Below are 20661 nucleotides of genomic sequence, written 5' to 3' on the forward strand. Positions count from 1 at the left end.
CTGCTTACATATGAAGCCATCAGCGGCCTTGGTAAGTAAGGTGCATACAAAATCAAGAGACAAAATTCTAAGCACTTTCTATTAGTCAGTCTTACGGGATTCTACCTTTTAGTTCCTTTTTTGAGGCCCACATCCCAGGTCAGAAGCTGAAAATGGAATAAGAATGATCGGGAGGCAAACCATAGGTTGCAGTGGACAAGAATCCCAGAGCGTGTGTGTGTGCACGTTTACTAGAGTTGGCTAATGTGTGTCTGAGTTGGGGCGGTGGAGAGCAAACACACAGCTTGTCAAAAGCGTAGGTTCCTAGGGTGAGCGCTGGGTTCACAGTCGCAGCATGCACTGGATGCCTGCATCCCATTGAATAGTGACTGGATTCAGTCCCAGCCCCACTTCCAATTCCAGCTTCCTGCTCTTGCACACCCCGGGAGACAACAGCTGAAGGCTCGAGTAGTGTGCTCCTGCCACTCGTGTGAGACCTGGATAGGGTTCCAGGCTCCTGACTTTGGCTTGGCTCAGTCCTGGCTGCTGCAAGGGCTTTGGGTGGTAAACCAGTGGTTGGGAAATCTTTGTCCTTCAAATACATTTTAAAAAATTAAAAATAATTTTAAGTTAAAAAGGTACAAGTTCCTAGACTAGAAAACTGTGTCACCTAGAGCCATACGAGAAAAGGGACCCATCCTATAATGTCCTGCAACTCTCAAGCTCCTCTTCTGTAACATGAACAAGATGGGCTCTTCCTGCAAAAGGTCAGAGCTCTCAGGCTGTGAGGGTGGCTAGTAGATTGCTGTTCCTCCTGCGCTGCCAGGTTACCAGCAGGAGTGACTGAGCTACAGTGACTAAGCCATTGCTCCCACAGGGAAGAGAGCCAGATACCTCCCAGCCTTTAACATACACACAAGCATGGGAGCCTGTGCTTAGTCCCAGGAGAGTGCCACTGCCTAGAGAGCAGGGGACCCCCACCCCATGTGGTAGAAAGTACTGGAGAAGCCAGAAAGACCCAGGGGGGATGGAGAGTGACTGAGCTGAGGGTTTGCATTTGCTTGTTGATGACAAGGACCCAGCACAGAATCAGATATTGGACATGAAAGTCTATGTTGTACTTTCAACTGGGACTGGGGAGAAGCCTGCTACTCATTCCTTGCCCAGTGGAATTGACCTTGGAGAAGGGTTATGTCCCACAGCTCCTGGCTGTGGGTTGTTGGTGTGCAAAAGCAGCAGGAATACTGAAAGCAGATCCAGAGGTGAGTGTTTGGCTTAGTGGTGAAGCTGCCAGTTAAGATGCCTGCATCCCATATCAGTGTGACAAGATTCTGCGCCCCAGTCCAGTTCCTGATAATGCGTACCCCTGGGGCCGGCGTGTGATGACTCAAGTCCTTGTGTCCCTGCCAGCCATGTGGAAGAACCAGATGGAGTTCTCAGCTTCTGACTGCAGCCCCGCCCAGCCCTGGCTGCTGGGAACATGTAGGGGAGTGAACCAGCAGATGGAAGAACTTTCTCTCTATTTCTGTTTCTGTCCCTGTCTGTCTGCTTCTTTCTGACTCTGTTTTTCAGGTAAAATAAAATAATAAAAATAAATAAATAAAAAGTAAAGCGAATCTAAGGATGGACCAAAGACTTGAAGTCTATATCCATGGCACTTCAAAAAGTCTCCTAGATGATATAAAATTGTGCAGCCGCTATACAAAACAGTGTGGTTTCCAAAAAGCTAAAAATAAATCAAATTGCCATATCGTCCAGCAATCCTACTTCTAGGTATGTATGCAAAAGAATTGAAAGAACCGCCTTGAATGCAATTCATTACAGCGTTGTTCACAGTAGCCAGGGGAACACCAAGTCTCTGACAGAACGAATGAACCAAATGAGTACACAGACATGCAACTGAATACTATTCAGCCTTCATAAAGAAGGAACTCCTGCTACATGCTACAACATGGATGAAACTTGAACACATATTCCAAGTAAGATTAGCCAGTCACAGAGAAATCAGTACTGCATGATTGTGTTTATACAAGGACTGTAAAGTACTTGGACTCATGGAAATAGGAAGTAGAAGGGTGGTTTCCAGGAGCTCCAGGTGGGGGAGAGGAATGGGCTGTGGCTGCCTGGTGAGGATAGTTTCAGTTTACCAAGGTAAGAAAACTCTAGACATTCGTTGCACAGCAGTATTAAGGCAGTTAACGCTACTGAACCATACATGTAAGAATGTGGTAAGAAGACGGTAAACTATATGTTAGGTGTGTTTTGCCACAGTTAAAACAAAACAGCAAAAACCCAGCCCAGTGATCTATCCGGAGCAAGGAGAGTTTCTGGTTTTGAAGGGGCGGGGCTGAGTGAGCCCACCTGGAAGTGCTTTTCCCCAGTAGAGAGGGTGGAGAGGGTTGCAGGGGTCCACCTGCTGTGGGGAATGGACACGACCAGCAAAACCAGGCTGACGCTGGGGCAGGTTCTGTTTCAGGAGCAGCCCCAGAAGGCGCCCCGTTGCTGGGCCTCCTCCTTCACGAACTGGGAAGTAAACAGAGATGGGAGGCTCCCTGTTCTGGGAAAAAGCTAATCAAATGATCCAATTGCTCCTCATTTGCAACCCCGAGAGAGGTACCAGGAAATGCAGTTTTGGCTGAGAGAAAGATGGCCGTGAATAAGGGAGGCTGTTACAGAAAACCGCTCTTTCCTCCCAGCTCCATCCAGACTATAATCTTTGCATGCTGACCCAGAGTGGGTATCAGCCAGGGCCTTGGAGTTAGACCCAGGCTCAGGGAACCCAGTCATGCAGCCTTGCGCCTCTGCGCTTTGGAAGAGAAACTGTCTTCTATTCCCACCCCGTTATTTAGTGTTTGGGAAAGGACCCAAAAGGAGCGAGGAGGCAGGGACAAGGGAATCACTGCAAAGGTGGCTGTGGCATTAGGAGAACCGCGATGAAGTCTGTAAGTCCAACCCTCACGAACAGATGCTGGACAGATTCCCCGGGGAGGCTCTTGGCTGGGGCCGGAGGGAGGAGTAGGGGCTGCAGAGAGATACGCTTCTCCCTCCTGGGAAGCAGCAGTCCTGTGACCTTGTTTCAATCTTTGGTAATGAACCGTTTCAGAACAACTGAAGTCACTGGAGTCACTGATAATTACATAAATTTTCTCTTTTCACTTAAAACTCTTAAGTCTCCATCCACCAAGGCCCATTTTTAGTAACACACTGAATCCTGCCAACAACCCGGAGCTGATGGTGTCTTTACACTTCTAGGAATTTCCAAGGACATGGGGGGCAGAGGGAGAGTGGGGTTCAGGCTGCCAAGGTGGATGTGGACATGTGCGACCCACGCGAGGGGCTTCTAAAAGGTCCGAAGGTCGGGAAGGTCAAGGGTCAATGTTTCCTAAATTGCAAAGAACGAGTGTTCCCCACCCCCACCCCGGAGTCCTTTGCACTGGTTTTTTCCCCCTCTAACAGCTTGAAAACAAGATCCCCATTTCACCTCCACTACAAGGTGATCTAGTGCCAGGACTGTTTTTAATCACTCTGACCAGTCCCCAGGGCCACATGCATGCAGTATCCAAAAAGGCAAGCATTTGGAACTCTGAACCCCACCCCCCTGAGACAGCAATAGGACTCTGTGATGATATGGTTTATGGAGTCTCATTTTGAAAAATTTGAAGTACTTACAATGAAAGATGCTGTGCAAACATCATTGGATTTGCCCCAATTTCTTTGCTATTGATTGCTTTGGATGGCACTAAGGTTATATCAGAATACAGCCATAAGGGGAAGAGGCTTTTGGACAACCAAAATGTATTTCCCCCACAAAGCGAATCTGCAGTTAACCCTTTGTCCAATGTAAGCAATGAGAGTCTTGCACAGTGTTTCCAAAATACTGAGACAAGTCTAACACAAACACGCTTATGCCCTGAAGTGAGGCTATTACACATTTTGTAGCACCTGCCATTTTTATACCATGATCTCCTATAGCTAAGCCCTACTTTTTGTAGGACACTAGGTCTTAAGGTTCAGACTCTTCCTTCCCTCCCAAGGATAAAGGCCCATCTTGCAGGGCTGGGGCTACTCTTCCTTTAGGGCTCTGTTGTCTTCAGGAAGCCAGCCCAGAGAGAAATGTTGCACCAAGCCTTGTACTGGCTGACCTCACTGTGTGCTTATGACCCAAGACCTCAACCTTTGCAGTCCTAAACTGCCATCTCAAATCCATTAGAGCTGATGGGTGAAGTGAAGCTCATCAAACTACTCAAGGATCAAGACAGTGGTCTTCAGTGGGAACCACATCCCAGACAAGATTGTGCAATTAGACACTGGAGGCCGGCTGACCACAGGTCAACACCTGGCTAGTCTGTTCCAAGGCTCTCCTGAGAAGTCTGCAGAGCTCTCAAAGCCAGTGGGTTATGGCTCAGGCAATGATATCAGATGTAAGGTTGCTCTTTCTGCCACAAATCCATCTGTAGTTAAACAAGATGGGCTAAACTGGGCTAATTACTTGCTCAATTTTGCATAGCCATGGTTAGGGATGCAACAAGAAATCTGCTCTCAGATCTCTGGGGAACATTCGAATCAAAGACTACAGAGATCAAAAGTCCTTAAAAGAGCCATCTGGGAACTTTTGTATGCTGACAAGTTTGCTCTCTCTCTCTCTCTTTGTCTCACACACACACACGATGATAAACAGATACCACAGAATTCTGGGAAAATTCAGTAGCACATTGTAGCCTGATGAAAAGTCACGAGCTCTCTAAGGTATATATCATATATCATTTATAAGGCACTACCTGCACCCATCCCCCAACCACAGTCAGTGATTTTCATGGGAAATGCGTCAGACACTTACCTGACAGTCTAGTGATGTGCTGGGTCACAAAGAATTAAAATCTGTAAGAATTATAAAAATAGCCACCATTTTTTAAATACTCGGAATATATGAATTTTATTTATTTATTTTTTATTTTTATTTTTTGACATGCAGAGTGGATAGTGAGAGAGAGAGACAGAGAGAAAGGTCTTCCTTTTGCCGTTGGTTCACCCTCCAATGGCCGCCACGGCTGGCGCGCTGCAGCCGGCGCACCGCGCTGATCCATAGCCAGGAGCCAGGTGCTTCTCCTGGTCTCCCATGGGGTACAGGGCCCAAGCACTTGGGCCATCCTTCACTCTGGCCACAGCAGAGAGCTGGCCTGGAAGAGGGGCAACCGGGACAGAATCCGGTGCCCTGACCGGGACTAGAATCCAGGGTGCCGGCGACGCTAGGTGGAGGATTAGCCTATTGAGCCGTGGCGCCGGCCAAAACATATGAATTTTCTAAGCAATTGATCTTCATAAAAATTCTGTATCTTTATCTTATAGATAAGAAAACTGATGTTGAGAGAAGTCACTTGTCCCAGGACAGAAAGCTTTTAGGTAGGGCCCATAGGAAAATGGTTTGGCTCAGAGGTTAAGGCACCTCTGCAGACATTGCATCCCCTATTGGAGGGCTGGTTCGAATCCATCCACTGCTTGTGATACTGGCATCCCCTATCAAAGCACCAGTTCAAATCCCACTGCTTTGTTTCTCAGCCAGCTTTCTGTAAATGTACCTGGGAAGGCAGCAGAAGGTAGCCTAAGTACTTGGGCCCTTGCTACCCATGTGAGAGACCCGGCTAGAGTTTGTGGCTCCTGGGTTCAGGCTGGCCCAACCCCAGCCATTGTGGCCATTTGGGGAAGTGAACCAGAGGCTGGAAGATCTCTCTCTGTCAAGAAGTATTTTTGGGAAAGTTACTCTTTATCTTTGAAAGCTTTGCCCATTGGACGTTTTTCCATATTATTTTCAGTAGTAGTGGCGAACTTCTACTCACCCGTGACATCTCAGTCAGACCTGCCTCTTCTTTGTGAAGACCACGCCTGCCTCTCCTAGGCTGATGTGTGTGCCCTTTCCTCAGTATGCCCAGACACGTTATACAGAACTTCAGTGTGGTGTTACTCTTATGCATTTCTTTTTAAAAATCTTTATTTATTTATTGGAGACACAGAGAATGAGAGAGAGACTTCTCATTTCCTGGTTCATTCCTGAAATGCTCTCCAGGTCAGGGACTGGAGCTGGGAGTGGGAAACTCAATCCAAGGCTCTCACGTGAGTGGTAGAGACCCAATCATTTGAGCTATCATCATGGCCTCCCAGGTGCATCAGCAGGAAGCTGAAGTCAGAGCAGAGCTGGGCACCAAACCCTGGGGTTTTGATATGGGATGCAGCTGAAAGTGCTAAGCCAAATATCCACCCACACTAATCGTACTCTAATTATAACTGTTTGTATGCTTGCCTCTTACTGAAAACTCTGAATGTCTTGGTGGCAAGATCCACGGCTCTGTGGCTTATTACCCTGGGACTGACATAGCATTTGCCACAGTTAACACTCAATAAATATTGCTATATGGGTGAACAAGCAGTTCCCATCCCTAAAAAGTATCAATTTTTCAATAGGGACAAAAATACTAGATTGAACCACATGGAATTTTCTCAGTTCCAGTTCAGAAAGAGTTAACTGTGGGCCCTTCTATATATTTCAATCTAATAAGTCTATTATAGTAGGTGTAACTATTCAGAAACATGGTTGGTTTTCAAACAGATATATTAAAATTCACACATCTAATTTGTTGATGTAAAAATTGTGTCATTCTTCTTGAAAAACTCATTTATTTTTGTAGTTCTGGAATATTTACTCCTTTATATTTATTCAAAATTGGCTGGTCTCTGGAAGACCTTTCATTAAAACAAGTATTTATCATAAGATGTTTGGCATGCTTGGAAGATAAGTATCACACAATGGTTAAGAAGGACTTTCTAGGTATTTATCTTAGGCAAGTTTTTTTTTTTTTTAAGATTTATTTATTTATTTGAAAGGTGGAATTACAGAAGGGGAGAGAGGCAGAGGCAGAAAGAGAGACATCTTCCATCCACTGGTTCACTCCACAAATGGCTTTAACAGTAAGGTCTGGGCCAGACAGAAGCCAGGATCCAGGAGCTTCTTCTGGGTTTTCCATGTAGGCGCAGGGGCCCAAGTACCTGGACCATCTTCTGCTGCTTTCCCAGGCACATTAGCAGGGAGCTTGATCAGAAGTGGAGGAGCTGGAACTTGAACCTGTGTGCATATGGGATGCTGGCACCGCAGGTGGCAGCTTTACCTGCTACACCACAGCGCCAGCCCCAAGGAAAGTTTCTTCTCTCCATTCCTTCCTCATCTTCAAAAGCAGGATCAAAACTGTATCCATTTCCTAGAGTTGCCACAGGGATGGAGTGAGTTTACTACATAGTGTTTAGAACAGTGCTCAGTATGGATGAAGAAGAGTGAAATAAACATATACTGGCAAAGCAATAAAGCGCGTGGGGAGCCAGAAATAGAAACTAAATAAGTGGGTATAACCAAGACTGCATTTCTGCATGGATACTTCTCCGACAGATTCTGCAAATCAGTAAATTTCCCCATAGAAAGTGAAGCACATTGAGGGTGAATGAATTTTGCAGTTTTCTGGGTATCCGAAGTCTTGTCATTGACTCCTCCATGTGGTACTGCGGCACGAAGATTCTTGCTGGTGTCCTTTTACAGCTCGATGCACCCTCATTATACAAATCCAAGTCCAGCTGTGGTATTTGCAAACAATCAAACTGGCGTCACCAATCCCCTTCTTCCTTTCTCTCCAAAGTTCCTGTCTTTCAAACAGTTTTAAAATTCCATTACTAAATTTCCTCTTGCCTTTTAAATATATTACACATTGTGTTACGTATTTGTGGTTGAGATAATCACATGGATCCATTTGTTTTAAATTAAATCAGCTTAAGCTATAAAAGTCTCCAAGTGTCCTGGTGAAGGGTTGCTCTGCCTGCAATATGGGCAGAGCCTAAAGCCAAATCGTTAGGAGCTAATTTGTTAGAATCATAATCTACTTGCACCTTTTGAGCACTATCTGTCTAAATTCCTTTGCAGAGATGAAGTTCAACACAACCCAGTAGTGAGGGGTATGTTAAAATTAATGGGACCACTTCTAAATGATAACCAGATCCAGCACCCATTCTTTATGGTCCATGTTGGATACTGTCACACATTGTTCCTAAACCAACCTCAAGTTTGGGGACAATTAAATAAAGAAATTAAGTCCAATGTATTCTCAATTGCAAGTCATGAAATGTAGGGAAAAGAACAAGCCCTCTAGATGTATAGGACAGGAACTAATTATCAGGAACAAAGTAGTAACAGTGGCTTAAATCGCCTTACCCAATATGTCTACTTACATACATAAATAGTATTTTTCATATATATGTGTATATACATATGTATAGACCTATTTTATATACATTTATATAACTTGCTGCAAGATACAGAGCTGTTCAAAAGCTATAATTGAAGATTGATTTCATTTAATTTTGTTTGAGAAGTAGAGTGACAAAGAGAAAGAGGAAGAGGTAGACAGAGTCATTCACAGATTCACTCCCCAACTGCCTGCAATGCCACGGCTGAGCCAGGCTGAAGCAGGGAACTGGGAATTCAGTCTGGGTCTCTGGCCTGGGTGGTAGGGGCCCAAGTATATGAGCCATTAGCTGCTGCCTCCTATGGTGTGCAATAGCAGGAAGCTGGAATGGGGAGCAGGGATTTGAACCCCTGAACCCCACTGTGGGATGTTGATGTTACAAACAGCATCTTAACCCCCCAGGCCAAATGCCTGCCCCCTAAGGTTTAGTTCTTTTTTTTTTTTTTTTTAAGATTTATTTATTTGTCTTGAAAGTCAGAGTTACACAGAGAGAGGAGAGGCAGAGAGAGGGAGAGAGGTCTTCCATTTGATGGTTCACTCCCCAAGTGGCTGCAACAGCCGGAGATGCACTGATCTGGAGGCAGGAGCCAGGAGCTTCTTCCCAGTCTCCCACACAGGTGCAGGGGCCCAAGGACTTGGGCCATCTTGTACTGCTTTCCCAGGCCATAGCAGAGAGCTGGATGGGAAGTAGAGCAGCCGGGTCTTGAACCGGCACCCATATGGGATGCTGGTGCTTCAGGCCAGGGCTTTAACTCACTGTGCCACAGCGCCGGCCCCTAAGGTTTAGTTCTAAAGCATATGCCTCATGTAGTCATTCACATTGCACGATGGGTGGTGTTAAGGTGGTAGGTATGTGGTCACAGCCATACTGCTTGCTGAGCTGTTTTTTTTTTTTTTTTTTCAAAATTACATCTTAAATATCCCATGATGTAATTCAAGTAAAAAGAAAATATATTAATTCAAATATGTGAGATGAAGACAGTCATTTGGCTGAGCTTACTGGTTGAAGAAAGGGAAATGAAAGGCAGACTAGCATGCTATCACCGTCACACAATGAATAGTTAGTGTCTTTATCACCTATAAGTCTACAAAAATATAGAATGCAGCATTATCCACAACACGGAAATTCTCTCCCAGATGAGATCTGAAGCGTCTGTTTTATTTTGCAAATAAAGTCCTGATGAAAACTGAGATTTGTGTCTAAGAAGAGAACTGGAGTTGAAGAAAACATCTGTCTGTTCTCATGGCAGTGTGCTTAGAAGGAAACACATTTGCCCATCACATTTGGTACTGTTTGGAGCCCCTCAGCTCTGTTTGAAGCTTTCCATCTCTCAGGAGCCTCCTCCCTGTCCACACACCCACATCATCACTTTCCAAGGCAGTGGAAGTTCTGTAAGGAAAGCAGAATCTAGGTTGCGGGAAGGAGCGTTACTTAGAAATCCCTGGTTCACCCAGCAGTAACCGAGCTGCTCCATGGTGAGGAAGAAGGGTGGGTGTCACAGTGCTCAGGGGAACCATTAGATGAGGTCCCTAGTATTCAGCAAGTGAGAACCTTGGACTTGGGCTGCTCAAGTCAGGGTCCTCTCTTTTTGAATACTTCCTGTGCCTGGATTTGGTCCAGAAGTGAAATTTTGAAAGTAGATTATGAAAACTAAAAATCAAACTTATGCATAGTAAAAGAATACCAAAAATTAAACTGGGAAAAGTATTTGCAACTTGAACTACAGATAAACATTTTCAAGATCCTCAGCATATTAAAGTTTATAAAAACAGAGGAAAAAATCAATTACTTTATAGATAAATAGGTTAGAGACATTAATAGTTCTTGGCTCTCAGCTATATGAAAAAATGCTAAAGTTCATTCAGAATGAAATAAATGCAGATTAAAAGTAAATGGAACTGCTACTTCTTAACAAATACAGCTACCAGAAGGGTAAAAAAAAATTAGATAAAATATTTTGCTGGGGAAGGTGTACACAAATATTGACTCTTTTTCACAAAATGTAAAACAGTTCAAACCTTATGGAAAGGAATTTGGCAAAATCTAGCAAAGTTCTACGAGTGTTTATTCTTTGATTCATATCTTTTCTTCTATGAATCTATACCATCAATATATGTACAAAAACATGAAAAGACATATTATGAGGATAGTTCAGTTTAGTATGAGTTTAAATAACAAAAGATAGGAAACAATTCAACTAAGAGATTGAATAAACATTGGTACTTCAATTGGTGTGGATGAGAAGACATCAATACATATACATGGGGCCAGCGCTGTGGTGTAGCGGATAAAGCCGCTGCCTGCAGTGCCAACATCCCATAAGGGCGCCGGTTTCAGTTCCGGCTGCTCCACTTCCAAACCAGCTCTCTGCTGTGGCCTGGGAAAGCAGTACAAGATGGCCTAAGTCCTTGGGTCCCGTGTGGGAGACCCAGAAGAAGCTCCTGGCTCCTGGCTTTGGATCGGCACAGCTCCAGCTGTTGTGGCCCATTGGGGAGTGAACCACCAGATAGAAGACCTCTCTCTCTGTCTGTCTGTCTCTCTGCCTCTCCTTCTCTCTGTGTGTAATTCTTTCAAATAAACAAATAAATTTTTAAAAAATACATATGCAAATGCTTACATAGTATAAAATTAAAGACTCCTCAAAAAACAAAATGAAAGTGGAGGGAATACTTCCTGTCTCATCCTATGAGTGTAGCTTTGCCTTGTTATAAAAACCAAAGACATCACAAGAAAGCTACAAATCAATATGTCTTATAAACACAAAAATCCTCAACAGATAATAGCAAACCAAATTGTAACCCATAACCAACTTGGATTTCTCCCAGTAATGCAGGTTGGTCCAAGGTTTAAAAATTAAGTAATGTAATACACTGTATGAATAGAATAAAAAACAAAAACCACATTACCATCTCAATAGACACAGAAGAGCACTTGAGAAAGTGCAATGTTACTTTGAGATAAAAACACTCAATAAAATAGAAATAGAAGGGGATGTTCTCACCCTGATAAGGAACATCCATATCATACTTAATAGTGAAAGATTTCCCTTGAGATCAGGAACAAGATGAGGATGTCTTCCCATATCACAAGATCATACGGGAGATTCTAGCCAGAGGACTTAGGAAAGAAAAAGAAATAAAAGTCACCTAGACTGGAAAAGGAAAAGTAACACTATATCTACTCGCAAATGGTATGATCTTGTACAAAGAAAATCCTAAAGGTTTAGTTAGGAAAAAAAAAAATTAAGGCTAATAAATAATTCCCACAAGGTTGTAGAATACGGACCAGTATACAAAAATGGAAAGATAAAGATAAGCCATGTTTAATGGCTACCTTTATGGGAAGGACAAGACAAGACAAGACAGAGAGAACAGGCATAAAAGCTCTATTTCTTTTTTTTTTTTTTTTTTTTTTTTTGACAGGCAGAGTGGACAGTGAGAGAGACAGAGAGAAAGGTCTTCCTTTTGCTGTTGGTTCAACCTCCAGTGGCCGCCGCGGCTGCCACGCTGAGGCCAGCGCATCACGCTGATCCGAAGCCAGGAGCCAGGTGCTTCTCCTGGTCTCCCATGGGGTGCAGGGCCCAAGCACTTGGGCCATCCTCCACTGCCTTCCCTGGCCACAGCAGAGAGCTGGCCTGGAAGAGGGGCAACCGGGAGAGAATCCGGCGCTCCGACCGGGACTAGAACCCGGTGTGCTGGCGCTGCAAGGCGGAGGATTAGCCTATTGAGCCACGGCGCTGGCTAAAAGCTCTATTTCTATGTTTACACCTTGCATTGTAGATTAGATAGCAGAACAGTAAACTCTGAAAAATATTCTACATATTTGTAAGGACAAATTTAAGCTAAAGCACTGTACTTTCTGACTACATGTCATTATACATTTGTCCAAACTCATAAACTATGTAAAACTAAGAATGAACCTTGATGTCATCTGTGGCTGGTGGTAAAGATGTATCAGTGTAGGTTCATATCCTGTAACAAATGTGCTACTCTGGTGGGGAATATTGGCAATGGAGAGCTTATACATGTGTAGCCAGGGTATTTAGGAAATCTGTATCTTCCTCTGAATTTTGCTGTGAACCTAAATCTGCTGTACAAAATGAAGTATATTTTTAAAATGACAACCCTCTCAAAATTGAAAAGAAATTAAAACAAATGACCCCAACCATGTACCAAATTGGCAGCATATTTGTACACAGAAAAACTATTTCAATGACATTAACATGCAACAATTCAGTGTATATCCTAAGTGAAATGTACCCCAAGTGGGGGAAAAAAAGAGTTTTAAGAGCTGGTGCTGCGGCTCACTAGGCTAATCCTCCGCCTGTGGCGCCGGCACACCGGGTTCTAGTCCCGGTTGGGGTGCCAAATTCTGTCCTGGTTGCTCCTCTTCCAGTCCAGCTCTCTGCTGTGGCCCGGGAAGGCAGTGGAGGATGGCCCAAGTGCTTGGGCCCTGCACCCCATGGGAGACCAGGAGGAAGCACCTGGCTCCTGGCTTTGGATCGGCGCAGTGCGCCGGCCATAGGGGCCATTTAGGGGGTGAACCAACGCAAAGAAGACCTTTCTGTCTGTCTGTCTCTCTCACTGTCTAACTCTGCCTGTCAAAAAAAAAAAAAAAAAAAAAGAGTTTTTAAAAATACTCTGCCTTTAAAATATATATATATATTTAAATCAAATATATATATATTTTTTAAATCTTAAGGTGTTTTCAGTAATCATGTTTTTGGTGGTAGTGCTAGTTTTTAGAGAGTTGTGGGTAAGCTGTGGAATAAAACAAAGGAATCATTGTATTGTGTCATTAAGAACTAGGACTTTGCAATAATAGAAGGATAAATAGGTGACAGTTTCATAAGTTCAGCCTTGGAGTTGAATTTTAATTTGGAGCATGAGTTATTAATTCATAATCCATTTTAACTGTAAGAAATAAAATCTTTCCTGATCTGTGTCCTTTGAAAGGGCCTAAAAGTAATGATGAACCCAATAACAGTACTCCTAGCGCTCAGACTGAGGTCCCTAAATATCACTTCTAATGGAGCAGGGCCAATGCTAAGTCAGCAATAGGAAATGCAAAAAGCTGGCCTGCCACACTTTGTTCTGCGAGAAAGCAGTGCAGTTATCAAATACTACTGGGCTCATTGGTGGGTTGCATTTTGTTCCCACAAAATACAGGGTAAGGTCTAAGCCCTTTAATGCTGTGAATGGGAATGAGAGAAATTTGGACACAGATCCAGAAAGGGAGAGAGCACCTTGTGATGACAAAGGCAGAAACTGCAGGGACACATCTACAAGTCAGGTAAGGCCAAGGAGCGCCAGCAATGCTCAGAAGCTAAGAGCGGCATGAGACAGATTCTCTCTCAGGGCTTCTAGAAGGAACCAGCCTTGCTGACTTCTTGATTTCAGATTTCTCGGCCTCTCAGCTGTGAAGCAGTGCATTTCTGCTGCTTCCCGTCACTCGGTTTGTGCTGATTCGTTACAGGAAACGAACACAGGAATGATGTCAAAGAGACTGGGAAGCTAACTGGAAGGGGCAGTCGCTGGCTGCACACAGAACACTGCGAGCATCGATAATAATAATTCCAACAGAGTGAAATAAACAAACCTATCTTGTTCCAAAGTCACATTTATATTTTAAAAGAAAAACACCTGGGGGTGGGCCTTTGGCCTAAACTGTTGAGACACTGGTTAGGATGACCAGTCCCACATTGGGGTACCTAGTTCCATACCTGGCTCCAGTTTCTGACTCCCCCTTTCTGCTGCTACAGACTCTAGGAGGCGTGGTGATGGCTCAAGTAATTGTGTCCCTGCCTCTCAAATGAATTACCACATTGCTTGAAAAATATGAAAACATTAACTGGACAACTTTGGAGGCTACTAGAGAACCAACTAAAAATTTTGATAACTTGTAAGGGAAAGAATCAAGCATTTATTCTGCCTTTCTTATATGAACAATAATGCTAGATAACCAAAAATGGAGGTGAAGGGAACTTTATGTATGTATTCCAGCTAATATATGATATGCATATCATCATTTTGCAACTTGGAAAATGATGTAATGGATCTAGGCTACAACCACCAATGGCTGTTAATGAAGTGAGCGACAAACAGGTGGCTTGTTATGGAAATATACAACACTGGGATATAGTCTTATGAGGAAAAGTAAATCAAATAACGTAATCAAGACTCTAGATCCAACCACCAATTTACAGAGAGTGCTAGAGATAAATGAAGTTACTAAAAAAATACTGTGGGAATGCAATGAACAAAATGTAGAAAAAATTATACAAGAAAAGTGGTTTATTGCATAAATAAACTGCAAGGAAAAACAAAAACAACACGGTAAGGGAAATCTTAAGAAACGTGAGGGGCGGGCATTGTGATTCGCCAGGTCAAGCTGCCACTTGGGACCCCTTTATCCCACAGCGGAGTGCCAGTTTCAGTTTCAGAAACATGGATTCCCATGGGACCGGCGCTGTGTTGTAGGGGGTAAAGCCGCCACCTGTAGTGCTGGCATCCCATATGGGCTCTGGTTTGAGTCCTGGCTGCTCCACTTCTGATCCAGCTCTCTGCTATGGCCTGGGAGGGCAGTAGAGGATGGCCCTGCACCTGCATGGAAGATCCGGAAGAAGCTCCTGGCTCCTGGCTTCGGATCAGTGCAGCTTTGGACCTTTTGGCCAATTGAGGAGTGAACCAGCAGATGGAAGACCTCTCTCTCTTTCTCCCTCTCTCTGCCTCTCCTTCTCTCTGTAACTCTTGCAAATAAATAAATAAATCTTTAAAAAAACATGAATTCCCATCCAGTTTTCTACTAATATGTTTGGGAAAGAAGTAGTTGGGTCCCTGCTACCAATATTGGAGACCCGGATGGAGTGGCAAGCTCCTGGTTTTGACCAGCCCCAGCCGTTGCAGGCATTTGGGAAGTGAATCAGAGGATGAACGATACCTCTCTCGCTCACTCTCTGTGTCTCTTTCTGTATCACTCTGCCTTTCAAATAAATATTTTAAAAATCAGAAACTTGAAAGACACAAACTGGTTGCAATGAGTGGAACTTACCCCGTATCCTAGCTCTAATAAAGAAACTAAAGAAATACTTATGAGATATCCGGGGAAATTAATTGGATGTAAAAGGAATCAGTGATGCTTTTGAGGAGGGATTATTTATATCTAAAGAAAATGTCTTATATTTCAGTGATAAGTGTAACAATATCTACAGATCAAAAGATATGAGGTAATAGATTTGCTCTAATATAATTCATCAGGATGGTGGGAAGTGGGCAGCATACATGTAGAATTAGATTGGACATGTCTTTATAGTTGGTGAGGTTGGGATGCAGAAGTTAGATGTCTCTCGGGACACCCACCTTTCATATCAGAGTGTTAGCTCTTGCCCAAATTCCAGCTTGCAGCTAATGCATATCCTGGGATGCAGCAGGTGATGACCCAAGTATTTTAGTCCCTGCCACCCACATGGGAGACCTGGGTTGAGTTCTGGTGCCTGGCTTGAGTCCTTCAGTGTGACCCAGCCCTGGCCATTGCAGGCATTCAGAGAGTGAACCAGTGGATGGAAGAGCTCTCTCTCTTGCTTGCGCTCTCTCTCTCCTCTCTCTTTTTGCCTTTCAAATACAAATTAATTAATTTTTTAAAAAGTATTGAAGATAAATACATGATAGCTTATTATACATTTATTTCTACTTCTGAATATTTTAAATATTTTTTCATACTAAAAAGTTAAGGAGGAAAAAGAGCTGGGGCCTCTGGCCACTGAGAATTTGTAATTCAAAAGTTAGAGGAGACAGGCAGAAAAGGCCCCGTGGCGAGGGAAGCCCAGGTGCCCACTTCCTGGCGGTGGCTTTCTCCCGGTGAGTGACAGTGAGAGTCCTGCCCCGGCTCTCAGGACCACTGAGAAGCCTACGTAAAGGCTGAACATGTGTCAGCAATACAAAGTGCTAAGTGTTTACCAATAGTCATCGGTAGGCAGCTGTCTGTATCTTTCTACTGAGTTCAGACTCAGGGCCACATCATTCCTTTGGACCTGTTGCCCTGGCTCTTAGACATCAAATAGATCCAGACCCCTGACTGCCAGGCCCTCAGTCAGATACCCAGACCACCCACCCATTTCCCATGGCAACTTACATTGCAGAAAAATATTTATGGGAAGACACCTGCTCCCAAGGTAAGAAAGATCCAGCATTTGAGCTGGAACCATTTTCTCCCATCTTAGATTTTAGCCCCTCGGCCATGAGCGGAAGGCACGACACGCTGAGGTTGCCTCTCACAGGAGAAGGCACAAATCCCACCCAAGAGCGCCATTTCATCACAGGAGGACCCAAATCTGCAACAGGGACTCCTCGTTACCAGAGTGACACTTTGAAAACAATGACTCACTAACGGAATAAACACTGATGGAGTCAGACATCCTGGCTGTCAAAGCAGCCATTATGATTAACAGGCTCACAACACACGCCTATCAATGGGCCCCTCATTACTGGTGTCTCTGAGGGCTTTCTGGCAGCACTTTTCATTGGCAATTAGTATAATTAGCAATAATCACAATTAAATTTGGGATCCCTAAGGCCCTTCCACGAGATTTCTCGGTCTACACAAGCCTGTAGAGTAGTATCATGTCACGTATGATTATACCCATTTCACAGATAATGAAACAGTTCTGTAGTTTTCTCAACATTCAGCAAGTTAATGAGGAATATGCAGAAGGAAGTCCTAAATGTGCCAGTCCACATGAGGATTTTACTCTCACACAGCATCTGTGAGTTGAACTCAAAGGGTTCCACTGAAATAGAACCCTTTAAATAACAAAGCCATGTTAACGCAAAAAAGAAAACCAGTAAAAGGCATGTTCCTATTTGGGGTCTCTAAGAAATGATTCCAAGCTTCCCTTCAGAGCCTGGGTCTTCATTCTATGAAACTGCTTTTGTTCCCGAGCTAGATGCTGGGAGTTGCTTTCCGGGCTGCTACACACCAAATGGCAAATGTTTCCTTAGTCAGATGCAAAGTTAACTCCAAATGGATCACAGATCTAAATGCTAGAGCTAATACTACAAACTTTCTTCAAGAAAATATAGGAGAAAAAAATCTTTGTGATCTTGGGTCAAAGTTTTCTTAGATAAGTCACCAAAAACATGGGCCAAACAAGAAAATATTGATAGACTGGCCTTTGCCAAGATTTCAAATTTTTGGCCTTCAAGTCATATTGTTAGGGGCCGGTACTGTGGCGTAGTGGGTTAACGCCCTGGCCTGAAGCGCCGGCATTCCATATGGGCATCAGTTCGAGATCCAGCTGCTCCACTTCCCATCCAGCTCTCTGCTATGGCCTGGGAAGGCAGTACAAGGTGGCCCAAGTCCTTGGGGCTCTGCACTTGTGTGGGAGACCTGGAAGAAGCTCCTGGGTCCTGGCTTCAGATCAGCACAGCTCTGGCCGTTGCGGCCAACTGGGGAGTGAACCATCGAATGGAAGACCTCTCTCTCTCTCTGCCTTTCCTCTCTCTGACTTTCAAATAAATAAATAAATATTAAAAAATCATACTGTTAAGGAAATGAAAAGATAAGTCACATATCTGCCATCAATACACACATACATGCAAACAGAGACCCCACAGTACTTCAAAATGTCTGTGGGAAAAATGGAGTTAAGATAGGTTTATTTTGGTGCAAAAATGTTTGAAATCCATGTGTGGTTTTCCATAATACACATTTCCCACAAACTTTCTGAAGGACCCTTGAATGCACAGATTTCAAAATTATTTTGCTCCAAAACAGTAAATCTCCCAATGTTTAAAAACATGGATGGGGCCGGCGCTGTGGTTCACTTGGTTAATCCTCCACCTGTGGCGCCAGCATCCCATATGGGCGCCAGGTTCTAGTCCCGGTTGCTCCTCTTCCAGTCCAGCTCTCTGCTGTGGCCCAAGAGGGCAGCAGAGGATGGCCCAAGTGCTTGGGCGCCTGCACCCGCATAGGAGACCAGGAAGAAGCACCTGGCTCCTGGCTTCAGATCGCCGTAGCTCCGGCCATGGCGGCCATTTGGGGGGATGAACCAATGGAAGGAAGACCTTTCTTTCTGTCTTTCTCACTGTCTAACTCTATCTGTCAAATAAATAAATAAATAGATAATAATAAAACATGGATAAAAGATTTGAACAGACACACCACCCACCAGGACATACTCACAGCAGGTAAGTACACCGAGTGACACTTAGCATTATTTGCCAGAGAGAAAGGCACCTTTGTGTGTATAATCAACTTTTTCTTATGTGTTCATTCCTTGCATCTGGAGTACTCCTTGATGACAGCCTTGGCCTGAGATTCTTTGCCACAATCCTTAATTCCTACACCACTACAACCAACCACTTTATGGGGAATGTCCTTCTTGGTCAATTTTACGGAGATATACCTCTTCCCCTTATTTCTTGTCACCAGCCTTATTTAAGTTGATTGGATGTTCATTACAAAACACCTCCACCAATGTGACATGCACAGGATTGTCCTAGTTGGATGCAAACACACAAAGATGGGTTGGGGCTCGTCTAAGGTTTTGTCAGGTTCACAAAGTCCACACGCTAGGCCAGCAAGGAGGAGAACGGTCTGTAGCACCTCTTGAAAAGCAGGATGAGCACCCACTCTACCTTCAGGGACAAAGTCCTCCTCGGCCATGGCTCTAGGTTATGAGTGATGGCCAAGTCTTGAATGCACCCAGGTCTCTGCCTCCCCACAAGTTGGCCATGGAAGGGAAAGAGAGAGATGCACATTAAACTGTGATGAGCTACCATCATACACCTGTAGAATGACCACAACTAAAAAAGACTGACAATACCAAGTTCTGGTGAAGACGCAGAGCAACTAGAAATCTTGTTGATGCGAATGCAAAAGTGGTATAGTTACTTGGGAATGAAATTAAAGTATCTCTTATAAAGTTAAACATACCTGCACTTTACAGCCAGCAGTCCTACACCAAAGCATTTACTAATGAGAAATGAAAACGTATCCACACAAAGAGATGCATGTGAATGTTATAGGAAAGATACATTCATGTGTGTTCCAAGTCGGCCTTATTTATAATAGCCCCAAACTGGATAAACAAACTGGTTCGTTCACAAAATGGAAACAAATCACTGATGCAAACAGTACATGGATGCATCTCTTGGTGAGAAAGACCAGAAACACAGGGCTATGTACTGTTTGATTCCATGTACGTGGCATTTTGGAAAAGTCAAAGCTCTAAAGACAAAATCAGACTAATGGTTACCAGAAGCTAGAACTAGCAGGAAGAGATTGATTTTAGGGGCACTAGAAACCTTTTTTTTAAAATTTAAAAAAGGAAAGTTTATTTGAAAGGCTGAGAGAACGAGTGAGCGAGCTCCCATCTGCTGATGTACTCTCCAAATGCCCTCATTAGCTATGGCTCAGCCAGGTGGAAACCAGGAACCAGGAACTCTATCCAGGCCCCCACATTGGTGACAGAGACCCAAGTACCTAAGCCAGTCTATGTGCCTCCCAGGAACATTAGCAGGATGCTGGATTGGAAGCAGTGCATCCAGGACTGAAGCCAGCACTCCAAGATAGCATACAGGGATCCCAAGTGGCAGCCCAACCCACAGCAACCCAACCTGCTGTGCCAAAATGCCTGCCCCACAAGGGAGCCACTGAGGTGAAGAGAATGTTCCAGCTCTGGACTGTGGTGGCAGTTGCACCACTTAGGTGTTTGGCAGACTTGGAGAAGGGAATACTTGCAAGAGATTATCAATTTATCTAAATTATTGGTATCAACTTGGTACCAAAAGAATGTTTACTGAACACCCAATTCAGTATCTTTTGCAAGGTGCTGCAGAAAAGTGGATAAATTCAGAAATATTATGCTCTCTGAAGGACTCAGGGGTAGGCCATGGGAGACGTGTGAAATCAACTGCTATGGTCCTGCAAGGGCAACTGCAGGCAAGACTGCACATCTAGCACATGTATAGCAGCCCAGGTTTTAAGTTGATCATTTCCTATGGCCCTAGGCAGAGAAAAAGTCCCCCCTCCTGGAGCTTTAGATGACAAGATTCAGCATTGATAGAACAGTGAGTATGTTCAGTTTCTGGTTTTGCATGAAGGGAGCCTGGAAGTAGTCAATCCTCACAACATATAGAAAGCAAACCAGCTAAAAAAGCAACAGATTCCTCTTGCAAGTCCCCAAGACTGGAAAGACAGAGTCATGGCCTGATGGAGCAGGGACTCACAAGTAGAAATGACCATCAGGAGAGGGTAGCTGAGCAGGAAAACCTGAACCGTGATTGATACATTATTAGAAACTCGGTGAGGTCAAGTCTGAGAGTTGAAACCTCAAGGGGCACTCAGTGCTGTCTCACACTGTTGGGGGATTCACCTCTCGGAGCCGGGCCAGGTTCCCACAGT

General features: G+C 44.1%; 1 pseudogene; it reads right to left on the bottom strand.

Annotated features, from left to right (window-relative positions):
- Positions 1–18525: 18525 nt before the first annotated feature.
- On the bottom strand, positions 18526–18921 carry LOC149122389 (small ribosomal subunit protein eS12 pseudogene; annotated as a pseudogene).
- Positions 18922–20661: the final 1740 nt, after the last annotated feature.

The sequence above is a fragment of the Oryctolagus cuniculus genome, chromosome 14 (genome assembly GCF_051225735.1).
Source record: "Oryctolagus cuniculus isolate XC-2025 breed Fujian yellow rabbit chromosome 14, ASM5122573v1, whole genome shotgun sequence".
Taxonomy (NCBI): domain Eukaryota; kingdom Metazoa; phylum Chordata; class Mammalia; order Lagomorpha; family Leporidae; genus Oryctolagus; species Oryctolagus cuniculus.